Source organism: Acomys russatus, chromosome 1 (genome assembly GCF_903995435.1).
Source record: "Acomys russatus chromosome 1, mAcoRus1.1, whole genome shotgun sequence".
Lineage (NCBI taxonomy): Eukaryota > Metazoa > Chordata > Mammalia > Rodentia > Muridae > Acomys > Acomys russatus.
In genome coordinates, this window is record NC_067137.1 from 112,756,159 (window position 1) to 112,770,704 (window position 14,546).

General features: G+C 44.9%; 1 protein-coding gene across 4 annotated transcripts in view; it reads right to left on the reverse strand.

The window, feature by feature from the left end:
- Window positions 1-13,561, reverse strand: part of Dicer1 (dicer 1, ribonuclease III) — a 70,805-nt gene extending 57,244 nt beyond the window's left edge. For 2 of the 4 annotated variants that reach the window (XM_051150918.1, XM_051150924.1), the window contains exon 1: window positions 13,385-13,561. The gene's annotated coding sequence lies outside the window, so the exon portion shown is untranslated. The remainder of the gene's footprint in view (window positions 1-13,384) is intronic. The other 2 variants (XM_051150941.1, XM_051150932.1) reach the window with 1 other exon arrangement.
- Between the last annotated feature and the right edge of the window lie 985 nt (window positions 13,562-14,546).

A 14,546-nucleotide genomic window follows, 5' to 3' on the forward strand; every position in this document is an offset into this window, starting at 1 on the left:
GCAGGAAACAGGATGAAATGAGATCTTAAGCTTGGTAAAGCAAACAGACCTATACGTCTTAATTTAAGTGTTAAAGAATTCTCTTTTCTTTCTTTCTTTCCTCCTTCTTTCCTTCCTTCCTTCTGGATTTTCAAGACAGGGTTTCTCTGAGTAGCCTTGGCAGTCCTGGACTTGCTTTGTAGACTAGACTGGCCTTAAATTCCCAGAGATCTGCCTGTCTCCAGAGTGCTGGGATTACAGGTGTGTGCCATTACTGCCTGGCTGGCTTAAGAATTCTTAAAGAAAAATCTATAATACAATTAAGATTCAACACAGAAAATACAACTTTGCATGTAACATAAAGCACATAACATACCACCTTCAAACATGCTACCGTGGCCCAGTGATTATTTTGAGTTCAAGGCAGTAGGGGATCAATAGATTCAGGAAAAGTTCTCCGCCTTCCCCTTTCTACCAAAAACTAAGGTATAAATCTCTCCAGCCTGCTCCAGAGGGAAAAGATCAAGCCTTATACTAGCAGACAGAGATGGCTCATGACTAGTCTGGTCAAACAGACCTGACTAAGCAGCCCTGAACCTCCACTAGTTCCTTCTACATACTTCTAGCTACCTCTTCCAATGTCCTAGCCCTGAAAGCCCAAACCTCCTTTCCTGCTATTTTGCAATTTATCACACTTCACTGTGACTGTAAATAAACACCCATACACATGAAATAAAAAGGAGAAAAAATTCAAGTAATAAATAAAAAACCCAATGGGTTTGGCGAAATGGCTCCTGGGTAAGAACATTTGCTGAGCTTGCATACAACCTCCAGGATAAACTGGGGTGGGGGTGGGGCGGAGGCAGAGAGCAGAGCTCACTAGAGCTCACTGGTCAACCAGTTTGTCAAAAAAAGGTATACTTCTGAGTTCCTGGTTCAATGAGAAACTGTCTCAAAGGAGGAGTCTGTCTCAAAGCAGGAGACTGGATTCCTCTTTGGCTTCTGCAGTTGCACACCCATGCCCACACTCATATACACACAAAAGAAACAATGGCAATCAAATGGGTAGGTTTTGAAAGTTTAAAATATAAGACAAAATAAAAGTAGAGCATATCCAAAACAATTACAGTATCCAATATAATTACATAAAGGATCTATCAGCTATTTTTAGTGCATATATTATAGTAATGCTTATCTGAAAGATTAAAGAGGAAAGAAATGGAATAATCAGTGTGTGCCAGAATTCAAACACCACTCTCTAGAGTGCTAAAAAGAGCACAGGAGATGTTGACGTTTCTACTTTCTACTTGTCATAGCTGTCATTATTAAAAAGCGCTTGAGCCTTAGCTAGGCTACAGCATTACCATAAAAACAGAGCAGCTGCTATACCATTCCTATTCCCAACAGCATACCCCACAGCTACATGTCAAAGAACAAGGGCGAATGAGGGAGTATTTTGGCAAACTAGGGTTTGGTTTCCAATAGGCAACTAACTCAGTCCGGCCATTGAGAAGGACAGACAAAACAGATTATAACAGGCAAAACGTGTTGTGACATCAATTGGAAAGCAATTTCTATTTACACATTAAGATCTGCTTGGTGTTAGTTAAGACCGAGAGAAAAGAAAGGGATGCAGAGGGGGAGACTGCCCAACACTGAATACAGATTACTGCCAAAAGGTGATTTTACCTTTTCTTTTACATTTGACTACTTTAGATTCTCCTACAATTGATTACTTCAGAAATGGAGAATAAACTTTCAAACCAGGAGTGACCTATAACAATACAATAGTTAAAGACCTGTAGGACTACAACATAGATGATGATGCTGGTAATGATGATGATCATGGTCATGATGATGCGGCAACCTCTCAAAGCACTGAGTGTGGTAAAATTTATCCCAGATTTTGTCGTTCACAATCTCATTTTATGCATGTCTCTATAAGCCCAAGTTCTGGAGTTTTCTACACTTGTTATATAAATGATTTTTGTTGTTATCATGGTGGTGGGGTTGCTGGTGGTGGTAGTAATGGTGGTGGTGGTTTTGTTTGGCTTTATTTGATATATGGTTTCATGTAGAATAGGCTGGCCTCAAACTCCCTATGTCACCGGATGGCCCCAAACAGATCCTCCAGCATGCACTTCCCCACAGGTGTGGTCCACCAGGCCTGGTTCTATGTAACACAACTGTATCATGCTCAGATTTTCATTATATTTTCCAAAATCGAGTGTAACATAATTAAAATGCCATTTTTAACAAGTTCTATGCAGCGAAACTGTTTATATGAAAATATCCCTAGGCTGCTTGCCAACTGTCTGCTTCCTTGGAGCCCTTCTCAGAAAAACGGTATCGGGGACCGCAGAAGAGAACTGACACCTTTCCATTAGCCTTAATCACCGCTACTCTGCAGCTCTGTTGTGGAGGTAAATATTTAACACACCACTAGCTTCCAAGGTGAGTTTTCAAGCTCACACTTATGTCTACGCCTCTGTACCTTAACACTGTGCTGCAAATGCTACAATTGTATCTGGTCCATGTCTATCTTTTACCCATCAATCACACCAAAGGATATCTATGTGGAAAAAGAACTGCTTATGTGCGCGTGCAATCATGCACATGTGTGCACACACACCACTTAAGGAGTTAATCTCGCAGAGTGAATCTAAGTGACTACTGTACGGAGTGGATGGTTAATAAATATGAAGAGACAGCAAAGCTCCAGGCCAGAGTGAAGGTGTGTAGCACCTGGCATCCACCCTCCTCACAACATATCCAGTCCACTCACTGCTCCGCCACTCCCGATCAGCACTCACACAGCTCATGGCAGCGTTCTCTCAGAGCCTGTAACTGACCCCACATGTGGGCTATCTGACCAGCCAAGTCAGGGTCCGCTCTTGCCATGCATCCCAAGAGCTTAAGATCTCTGAAAACAAAGAGAGCCCCGTCCTCACTCACATCCCTCTAGCTGCCACTACCCATGACTTACTCTGCTCATCTATTACGCTACTGCACCCCAAACTGTGTCTGCAATGCAGGAGAGCAGCACTCATACTCCATCGTCACTTACTAATTCTAAGTTGAGAATAAACTCCGGCTCTAGCGTTTCCTGCTTTCTGTACTCCAGGCCCTGAACAGGTAGCACTGGAAAGGCTGGGGCAGGAAGTCTCCAAGTCAAGGCCAACCTGAGGTCACAGGCTGACTTTAAAAACACACAGAAACAAACAAAAGCCCAACTTTCTTGCTCTAACCTTAAGTTTGAATCTATTAAGCTAAAGCAGCCTTTTGTGGTTAAAATACAAAACTCAGTTTAGATAGCTTCTATTTCCAAAAGACTTTAATCTGCATTATTTAAACAGATTACTATCTCTATCCTTGCCACTCTGAGCTCCAAAGAATGGCTAGGATGAAACTGTCAAAGCCATAGCAGTGTCAATCTGTAAAGCAATTAATGTGACATCATCCAACTAGAGCCACTCAAAATTCTCCTCTGCATTAATAAGAGGTGAGTTGTCTATCCTTGAAGTCAGCGGAACACTGACTTCATGAAGCTTTCCTGCCCAAAGGACAGGCCTGAACGCAACCACCAGGAGCCACACCAAACCTAATATTCACTTCACAAAACAAGTGGTTTAGAGTCTTCAAGAGTCAGCATCAGGAAAAAAGCTGAGAACCATTCGGATGAAGAAGAGGATGGAACAGGACAACTAAGTGAAATCCTGAAATGAATCTACATAATACCTTACTTCTCTAGTGAAATAAGAAGTGTTATTTTAAAATAAATTATTAGCATAAGCTAAATAAACGTATACCCTAGAAACCGTATGTCTTAGTCTCAATTCTTCATATGATACAGACAGACGGTGCAGGTAAGCATCTGACGGATACCACGGCCACCACATATATCTACATAACTGTATATATTCCTCTGTATATAATTTCTATTTTCTTATGTCTTCATATATTTATAATACATTCTTTAAAAAAAGTATGTCTGCCATATATCAGTTGAAATTTCTTATACGTACAAGGAAACTAGATTAACAAAGCTCCCAGGCATCCAGCTGGAGAAGAAGCTGGAAGTTAAGGTCTATCTTAATAAAAAATTGCCTTGCTGATGCAAAGTGCTGGAAGCCCGGCCTGCTCCGCACCGCACACGCACTTTAGGTTATTCTACTGCTACTGGTTCCTATTACTTTTATCACCAAAAGCTTGTCTTGTCCTTAAGATTCTCACCATTATAATTACCCTGACATTACCTGAGTGACTCTGTGTAACGAGTAGACATAAAGTTGTGGAATTTGGGGATTTTACTTCCCTGTTAGGATTTAGTTATACAGCATGCACTGTCCTGAGGAAAAGCTGCCAGCAGCATGGTGGCATAGCAGGTGGGATAAAGTAAGAGCACGACATGGACAGGCTCCATGCTGTTTGCTACACTAGACGCAGCAAAGCTACGCGTCTGTCCTATTCTCAGTCAGCAACATCAAGCTGCACTAGAGGAGACAGAAGACTGCCCGTCTCTAAACTGCTGCCTTCTCCAGTATTCATCCAGGCCTCACTCCCAAGGCTTCCATCCTGCACACTCTGCCCAGAGGCTTTCAGCTCCACCATCCCCATGTTTTCAGTCACCATTTGTAAGTTTGGCAAAGATCATCTATCCAGATCTTATTTTTAGTGCACTGTCTCAATCTGAAATGGAGAAGTCCCTAGATTTCAGGATGTTTAAGATATTACTGACTAAGCCAGGTGAGGTAGCGCACACCTTTAATCCCAGCACTTGGAAGGCAGAGGCAGGTGGATCTCTGTGAATTCGAGGCCAGCCTGGTCTACAACACGAGTCTAGAACAGCCAAGGCTACACAGAGAAAGCCTGTCGAGGGGGGGAAGGGAGGGAGGGAGGAAGGGATGGATGGATGGAGATTACTGATTGTAAGGTATCTGAAGGATCTAATTACTTGGTCATTATACTTATGAGGAAAAACAAAACAAAACAAAAACAAAGCCAGTAGTCCATCACAAACCAGTTTGTCAACTAGAATAGGACACTGAGGCTTGATGTTCTGAGGCAGATCTTATCATGTTGCTCCAGGTTGGCTTTGAATTCATGATCCTCCTGCCTCCCAGAAGTTCAGGTATAGGCTGCTGTCATCTCAGCTTGACCATAGTTTTTAAATCATGGCTTAGTTTCCACTGATAGTTGTTTCAAACATATATGCCCTAAGAATATTCAGAATTTTGTCCCTGTATTAGCCCAATATTTGTTTATGAGTAACCATAGCCTACCTCAAGTGTCTATAGATGTATGGGCTTGCCTGTTATCTCCTATTATTTTATATAAAATTATGACTACAGATGCATATTTGGGGAGGGGTGAGTTATATATTCTATCCAACCAGAAGTGTCAAAGCCCAAGAATGCCTGTTCTGCATCAGGTCAGACAGCACATAAAAAGGCCAGCTTGAGGCATTGTTTCAGGGCGTCTGTTCATGCATCACAGGTAAATAAGGGTATTTGGGGCAAGTTGGAGATATTTAAGACACTCTTACACCTGGCACAACTATCACAGATATCCAAGCAACCAGTGTGGATGAGCCTGGTAGAAAACTATCTATGTGGCAAGGCCCTATTACTGAAGACAATACCTACACAACTCATTGAATATGGAAAAAATCAAGCTGATACCTACAAAGAGTTTTCACCCCTATGTGTTAGGTCTTTGGTACAGGAAGGTACTCTGCAGGGTACCAAAGATGGAAATGTAAACACAAACTCAGCTGCAAATGCTTTGATCTACAATGGTGTTCTGTCTGCAAAAATATGCTAGCACAAGGGTGGCACAAAGCTTGTGGGACTAACCAACCAATACGTGATTTGGCCTACTCCACAAGATGGAACACATACCCAGTACTGCTTGGGTGACAAAGAACCTGAGACTAGATAGCCCAGGGACCAAATACTAAAACCACATACTACTGTTCTACTAAAGAATGTGTCAATAAATGATTCTTAAAAATATTCTACTATTAGCCATCATCAGAAAAGCTTCCTCCTGAAGCAGATGGAAACAAAGACCCAAGGCGAGACAATACGCAAAGAGATAGAAATCTTGTAACACTCAGCCTTAAATAGGATGCCTCCATCAAATCCCTCCCCTCAGGACTCAGGGAACCTTTAGGCAGAGAAAGCAGAAAGAATGTAAGAGCCAGAGGGAACAAAGGACACCAAGGAAACATGGCCCTCTAAATCAACAGGACTGGCGCACATATGAACTTATGGAGACCAAGACAGCATGCAGAGGTCAGTACTGATGGTGTCCTAGAGCTGAAAGGAGAGGTGGGCAAATGCCCCGTCCCTAACCTAGAAGCTGTCTCCAACAGATAACCACTTGCAAATGATAGCTATTTTTCTCCAAGGGGCTGGAAAAGCAAACTACTCTTAAGGGTAGGCTGCATGGACAACACAAAATTAACTCAATGGCATCTTTGGAGGTTGTTTGTCTCATAATGTGTCAGGGCTTTATTTATTTATTTATCTATCTATCTATTTATTTTATTTCTCTCATTTTAGCCTACTGGTTCTTTGGGTATATAGTAAGGCTTCCAGTTCAGTGTTTTTATGGAATTCCTGAGTATGTGAACAAATGGGTCTCTTCATCTGTACTGTTTCTGTGTCTTCTCTCGGGCTCTTTTCTTCTGTTTCTTTTGTCCTGTTCTGATGTGATAGTTTGCATGAAAATAGCCCCCATAGACTCGTGTGCTTGAATGCTTGGCACTATTAGGAGGTGTGGCCTTGTTGGAGGAAGTGCATCACTGCTGGGGTACGCTTTGAGGTCTCAATATACGCTCAAGCTACGCGCAGCGTGGCACACGGTCTCCTGCTCCTAGCATCATGTCTGCATGCATGCTGTCATGCTGCCGCATGGTGGCAATGGACTAAATCTCTGACCTGGAACTCAGGCCCAGTGCAATGTTCTCCTCTATAGGAGTTGCCATGGTCATAGTGTCTCTTCACAGCAATGGAACCCTAACTAAGACAACTGGTACGCTAGTCTCTGTTTTATCTGATTATATTTTATTATTATCTCTTAGAAACCTGTTTGTTTTCTAATGAAGATAGAAAAGGGGCAGATCTGAATGGGAGGGGAGGTGGAAAGAAACCATAATCAGAATATATTATGTGAGATGAAAATAAAATCTATTTTCAATACAAGGGAAAAAAAACATGCAAAAAATTATGTAGCACCCCGGCCATTCCCTTCTTCCCTCCAGTCCCTCCCATACCCCTCCTCCCTCTCAAACTGGCAGCTTCCTTTTCTTTGAATATTATTACTGCCTATATATGCACATAAATATATAAATATCAAAAAAGAAAACTCATCTATGAAAACACTGTGTACAAGGTGTACAAGCCCTCTTTTTTGGCCCATCTTCCATTATAAAACTGAATTTGTATTTCATTAGTAACATGGAGAGTCATGACATAATCTAGTTACATGAAGAACATAGCGAATGTTCTCTAGCATACATATCTGAAGAAAACAGTGCCATCTAAAGTTTATCAAAAATACAAAATAGGCCAGAACTGGGCAGAAAACTGTTTTCCTCACAATTTCAAGAGACCAAAAGCTTACAGAGGAAGATGCAGCTCCAGAAGTTTCCAGCTTCACAGTGTGTCTCAGTGATGAGCTAGGAGACTTGGTGTTAAACCCTGGTCCTCCAACACCGAATATTAGCTCCTAAACACGCCTCAACTGTTATGAAAAACGTAATAGTTGGTTTTAAATGGATGAAGCATACATTATCACCAAGATGCCACAGGCGAATGGAGGGTGTGCAGCACGATGTGGGAAGAAGGGAGGTCACAGGCGTGTCCACGGTCCCTTACTCTCTCTGGTCACAGGCGTGTCCACGGTCCCTTACTCTCTCTGAGCCTTGCTGTTCTCAAGCAGAAGACAGAAAATTCTGACTTCTACATGTCTCCAAAGCATTAGCTAAGTCTACTGCCTTCCCTTTTCCTTCAAAGAGTTAATGATTAGCCAGAAATGGTAGGCGCACATCTTTAATGCAAGCACTTGGAAGTCAAAAGCAAGGGGATCTCTGGAAGTTCAAAACCAGCCTAATCTACATCATCACAGCTACATGGTGAGACCCTGTCTCAAAATAAATGAAGGATAAATAAATATTTAAGAATCTAGTTATCAAGCAAATAAATAACTGTCTTCTATCATCTTGAAGGTCAATGTTCAGTCATGCTGAGACCTGAAGCCAGAGCCTCACGTACACTAGGCAAGTGCTTCAGCCCAAAGAGCACATTTTTAAACTAGCATTCTGGCCGGGGGTGGTGGCGCAAGCCTTTAATCCCAGCACTTGGGAGGCAGAGGCAGGCGGATCACTGTGAGTTCGAGGCCAGCCTGGTCTACAAAGTGAGTCCAGGATGGCCAAGGCTACACAGAGAAACCCTGTCTCGAAAAACCAAAAAAAAACCAAAAAAACAAAAACAAAACAAAACAAAAAAAAAACTAGCATTCTGCTTATTATTTGAATTAAGTGTAATTTTTAAGAAAATTCTGAGCTGACTGTCTTGTTTTATAACACCCAAGAGAATTCTTTCAAATGTGTTTTTAAAATCCTTCTCACATAGACTGATCTGTCACTTAAAAAAGTAAGTCAGGACTAGACGCTTCAGCAATGAAAGTGTCGCCAGTACCAACAAGACTCCAAACCCTGAGTGCTGCACTACAACTTTCTTCTATGAACAGTCATGTGTAGCTGACAGGCAGAGAGCCCAAAAGCATGATCTGTCCATTATCAGGAGTCAAGGTCTCTTTTCAAAAGCCTTAAGATGCCAGCAGTACTACTCCCCCACAATACTGTCCGTTTCTAAAACCTTCAAAAAGTGATATAAACTAATTTGCTTACTCAGCGAAACCAAGTACCCCTTACCCAAGTGCTGTGTGTGGCCATGACAATGCATGAAGTGCTTAATCCATGTGAAGTGAAGCCAAGAAGACCACATGTGCTTCTATGTCTCAGAAACAAACACTCGGCAAGTAGTAAGGAGCTCATGCCACCATCTTAGTCACCGACTGGCAGCATGTAACTATCAGATCAGGAGTACCAATGGTTAACCAGCCATTTTAGAGAGACGCAAAAGTCACTGTGCACCTGCAATTCAACCAAGGCTCTCACATAGCCCTAATTTCCCATTAAACATGCTCGTTGCTCTCTGTTTGCTTCTATTATCAGGTCAATACTGCCACACAAGCAGTCTTACTTTTTCATCCAACACACACTCCTGAAGGCCAGCAAAACCACCACTGTTTGCAAAGTCCTAACCGCCTCAATAAACTGTTATCTGCCATCAATCAAAGCCTGCATGCTACAAAGGACACTTCAACTCCCGTGGAGATGGGAGGCACCACACATGCCTGTCTTACCAGTGCTTTCTGCCTCTGCCTCACACTTTTGACTGGGTTGCTTCATAAAGGAATGGGAGATGTTTCTCTATCATCTGTAAAGGTCAACACTGTCACCATACATGAACAACGACATTTTGTGAAAAGAGTCCAAACAACTAACCCCTATTCATGAAAGAGAAAATCTGTTTCTCTTGGCTGACTGGTACGCTTCCTTCATTAATCCATGGCAACTATAATTAGGCCTAGTTCCTCTTTCACTGTGGCAAATTAAAACAAAACAGTAAAAGCACCTTAGTTACATGTAAGCTGTAAACTCTCCTTGCTCTCCACCTACTTCTCGCACCCACAGGCTATCCGACTCCTGCACTATCATTTTCATAGTCCTAATGCTCTACATCTTTTCTAAAAGAACATAATTATTACACAAAGGTCATCTATAAACAGTATTTTCTTAAACTAGTCTCCTTAGCAGAAATGTTGGTAAACATCAAAGAATCAGGAAACAAGGACTAAAATGTCTAGGCAGCCAAGCCAAAAGAGGTAGAATGCCTCCAGATAATGCTGTCTCCAAAGAGTACAGCCTACTTTGAAGATATTGCAAAGAACCCTGTAAATAAAAGCCAGTACAACACACACACACACACACACACTCATTTGTTGGCTTTCAAGATGAGCTAAACTCTTGAATGCCGAAACAGCAAAGCCTAAGGTAAACAAAATAATCAGCTGGCTTCAACTTTCTATTTGCACAAGGTACACAGAAACCTTAGAAGCCCCTTCCTCTGGCTCCATCAGCACATAACAGCCTGCTGATCATCTGAACAAATCCAGTGATAAGAATCCCTGTTTGCATACTGTGATAAGAACAGCCTCTAAAAAGCAGTAACCTAGGGAAGACTCTAGTCTTTTATGGACACAGAACTATTTGTAGGGAATTGAGAATTTGGAAGAAGCCTGAGCCTAGTGTTTTCATGACCAACAAGCGACCTGACCACTTCCAGGTATATATCCAAAAGAAGGGACAACACTGGGGCCCTAAAACGGTCCTAGGAATATCTGTGCTCACAGTAGCAACGCCTCTCAGTCAAAAGATGGGAGCTGAAGGTTGCCATCCATAGATGGCTGGGTAAGCAGAACAGCGCATACACAGGTGCTCCTCCACCACCAGTGGCCCTAGAAATCCACTTACAAATTGAAAGTACAGAACCGAGGAAAAGTGTATACTTAGCATATCAAACTTTTCTGGCTGAACAATAAAGCATGCTGTAAGGAATATTGCTGGTCACTGCTCATGATCACGTGGCTGACTGGGACAGGAAAGGGAATCCAAAATTCAAAATTTTGTATTACTATAATTGTACTTTTTCGCACATCTTAAGTCTAAAAAATGTCAAGTCAAACCATTATAAGCCAGGGACCGTCTATCTGTATATAATACAGAGTATCGGTCAGCCTTTCAAAATGAAGGAATTGATCCACATATGACATGAAGCCCTTAAAGGCACTATGCTAGGTGTTAATACTAAGTGACTATATGCACATGAGGTTCCTAGCATAGCCAAATTCAAGGAGAAGGAAAAGAGAAAATGGTGATCGCTTAGGAACGAAGAACAGAATGTGAGGTTAGTGTTTAGGTGGTGAAAGTGTTCTAGTGAGGGAAGAAAAAGGTAGGAGACAGACAGTGGTAACAACTGCAAAATGTGAATGCAACTACACTGTGCAGTTAATGGCTAAAGCTGCAATCCTGAGTATTTTGTTACATTTTAAAACGACTGGAAACATTTAGATAAAGCAGAGGTCACCTGAAAATCTCAGTTGGACAGAGCTTCACTCATTCACCTGCATTAACAGACAATATATCACACTTTGTTCAGGCTACCTAAAATTTACTTGGACAGCACACTTTGAGGAGCAGGCATGCAGGGATTCTGAAACCAAGCCAGGATTCAGTCAAGGCTTGGGTAGACTGGAAATTGGAAGCACTCATCACGGAGTCTCACTTCCCTCTAGTGTAAAATCAGGAAGAAGAACACTGCACCAACACACTGAGAACGTATGAAAAGAGCCTGACGTATCTTGGCACATACCAATGAGATTTACCAAATGTCCTTCTCTCCTGCTACAGAAGAGCATGTGAGCAGAGAGGACCGCTTAAGGAGCCCACCCACCTTCTCAAGTGACATCACCGTCTGACATCAACAGACAGCAGCAAAGAATGAGATGTAGCAATGCCGTGACACAACCTATAAAGGTTGTCCTCCCTGGAAAGCAGAGCCACACCTAAACGCTACTCACTCATTATATATGACCACAAAATCACTATCCAATCAGAACCAACAGAGTCAGGGCTGGTGGTACATACCTATAACCCCATGACCCCAGGGGCTGAGGCAGAAGCACCCCGAGTTCAAGGGAGACAGAAATGAGCTACACCAAAACAAGAAAGCTCAAGAGGCAACACTCTAGCTGTACAGCTCTATCCAGAAATGCTGCCAAACACAGTACATAAAGATAAACATTACTAAAGTGGCTGCAAAGTCTTTTATCACCCGATTAAAGCCAACCGAGTCATCTTTCGGAGCCAGAAGTAAATTCACAAACTTAGGCTACTACACTGATCACTAAAAGCAACCCTTAGCAGGGCGGTGGTGGCGCACGCCTTTAATCCTAGCAATTGGGAGGCGGAGGCAGGTGGATCTCTGTGAGTTGGAGGCCAACCTGGTCTACAAAGCAAGTTCAGGACAGCCAAGGCTACACAGAGAAACCTTGTCTCGAAAAACAAAACAGAAAAGCAACTCTTAGTGCCTACAGTTCTGTGAAATACACTCTATTCATGAGCATGTGCACTGCTTATATTACACACTGCATATGCCACAGGTAGCCTGAGAGACACTTGATGGAACAGATTATTCCAGAACTCAGTTTCCCAAGATATCAAAACTACTGTTCGCTACACAAGCCTCACCCAGAATTCACCTTTTAGTAAATTTCTGAGCCTTTGGTTAAAATGGACATTTTACTTAGAAAACATTTATACCAATGAATTTCCAACTTAATGGATGTATTTTTACAGCAGGCTTCAAAAACATTTTCCAAGTTGCTCAACTCTTAACTTGCGCCCTTTTCTCCTGATAGTGCAGCTCTGCAGAAAACTGACCATCAGGACTTGCAGAGATTCAGAAACTCAGGCAGGAGCGAACTCCCAAGTAATTCTCTTTCCTCAGACGAAGGTTTTCAACACTTGATCATCACAATACTTTGGACATGACAGTATTATTTAACCACAACTCTGCTCACAAAAGCAAGGGCTATGGATCAACGACTCCTTTAGGCAAATCTTAAGGACACTGGTTCTGTCCTGCACGCAAAGTGACAAGGGCAGCTCGGCTCTGCTAGGCACCCCACACCAATCTGATGTATTAGTTTGAAATGCACACCTAATGAAAGCCCCTTCAAGCAAGGAAGGCTCCTAAACAGGGTCCAAACACAACGATCTGAGGAGGGGGAGAAGCAAAGAAAGATGGCCTAGGCCACCCACCCCCCTGGGGCCAGGCCTGGTCACCTGCCAATAAACACACAACAGTCCAGTCCTTCCCAGGGTTCCAGCCCGCACCTCGCCCAGGCCTTGTCCCCCTCCTGATCCCCTGGAGGCGTCCAGGGGGTCCTGCGCCATTCGGCAGGCCCGGATCGCTCCCGGGATGCCGGTCCGCGTGGACACCTCCTGTCTTCGCCCAGCCTTCGACGGTGGAACAGGACCTGTCAAAGCCCGCTCCTCCCAAGGCCGGGGCACGGAGAGGCCCTGGCTCGGGGTCCCCGGATGCCCGAAGCCCGCGTTGGACCGTCACCCGCCCGGGCTCAGCGTCGCGGCCTGCTCCCGGCGCCCGCGCGGGCCTCGCGCAAGAGGCGGGCCGGGCACTGCCATTCCCCCCCACCCCACCCCACCCGCCCGGACCCGGACACAAAGCGGCCCAGCGGGAGCCCGCCTCACCTGCAGCACTGGGCGCCGCGGGCCTTCCAGAACCATCGGACCCCCGCTCCGGCGCGCGCGTCACAGCCCAGGCCTCCCGGTGCCGCCCGGCGCCGCCGCCGCCGCCGCCATTTCCTGCCGCTCGCCGTCGCCTCGTTCCCGCTGTCACGTTACTCCATTCACCTGGGCCCGGAGCCGCCCGCGCCGCGCCCCGACCCCTCCCGCCCGCGCCTGCGGAGACTGCGCAGCGCCCTGCTCGCCCGCAGCCCGCGCTCGGCCCGCGGCGACGGCGCACAGCGGCTTGGAGAATCCCACCGGCGTCGCGCCGCCGTTCCGCGCCCCGCTCGCTTGCTCACCCGGCGGCCGCATGAAAGCCGCCCTGTGATTGGACGGAGCGCGGAGGTGAAAGGTTAATCCCGGCCCGCTAACCACTCAGGAGCTGGGAGACATCGGAGTGGGCCCGAGTTGGCGTCTGCGAGCCCAACGCGAAGACTGAGCAGTGTAGCTCAGTGTGATGGTCGGCTCCGGGTGCTGTAAGCGCCACCCGTGCCACGCAGGCCGGGCTTGGTCTAGAATAGCCTGCCGGCTCTAGGGACTCTCCTTCCTTGACGACGGCACCCTCGCGGACCTATCGCCCCCTTCTGCAAGCCCCTCTGCACCGCTCTTTGGGTCCTCCGAACTGGGCCCTGTGGCCAGCCCTCGAGGCCAACTTGGACAATTAGAAAATGCCTTCGATGTACGGGAGTCTTGGTTTTATAGGACTGGGGTATCGCCGCTCCTCCATTGAGGGCTGGACCCTCCCCGACCCCGTGTAATCATCTCTTCAAATAGATCCCGCCCCATAGACGGCTGTACTCCAGGTGGGGGGTTGGTTAGTACCAGCCCCAGACTTCTCTCTGCCCTGGAAGCACTTACTGGCCGCTGTAAATCTTCTCAGTGTTCAGCAGAGTGGCCATCAGTCCCAAGTGGTGATTGTTAACTCTCTGAATTAAGGTAGAGAGGTATGATTTGCTAATCTTTAAAGTCATCGGTTGAAGTGATTTTTTTTTAATTGTTTCATTTTTTATTACCATTGTTACCAGGTCTCGCTATAACCAAGTTGGCCTCGAACTCAGAGATCCAACTGCCTCTGCCTCGCAGTTGTTGGGTTTTAAAGGTGTGTGCCGCCACGCCTTCATATGTT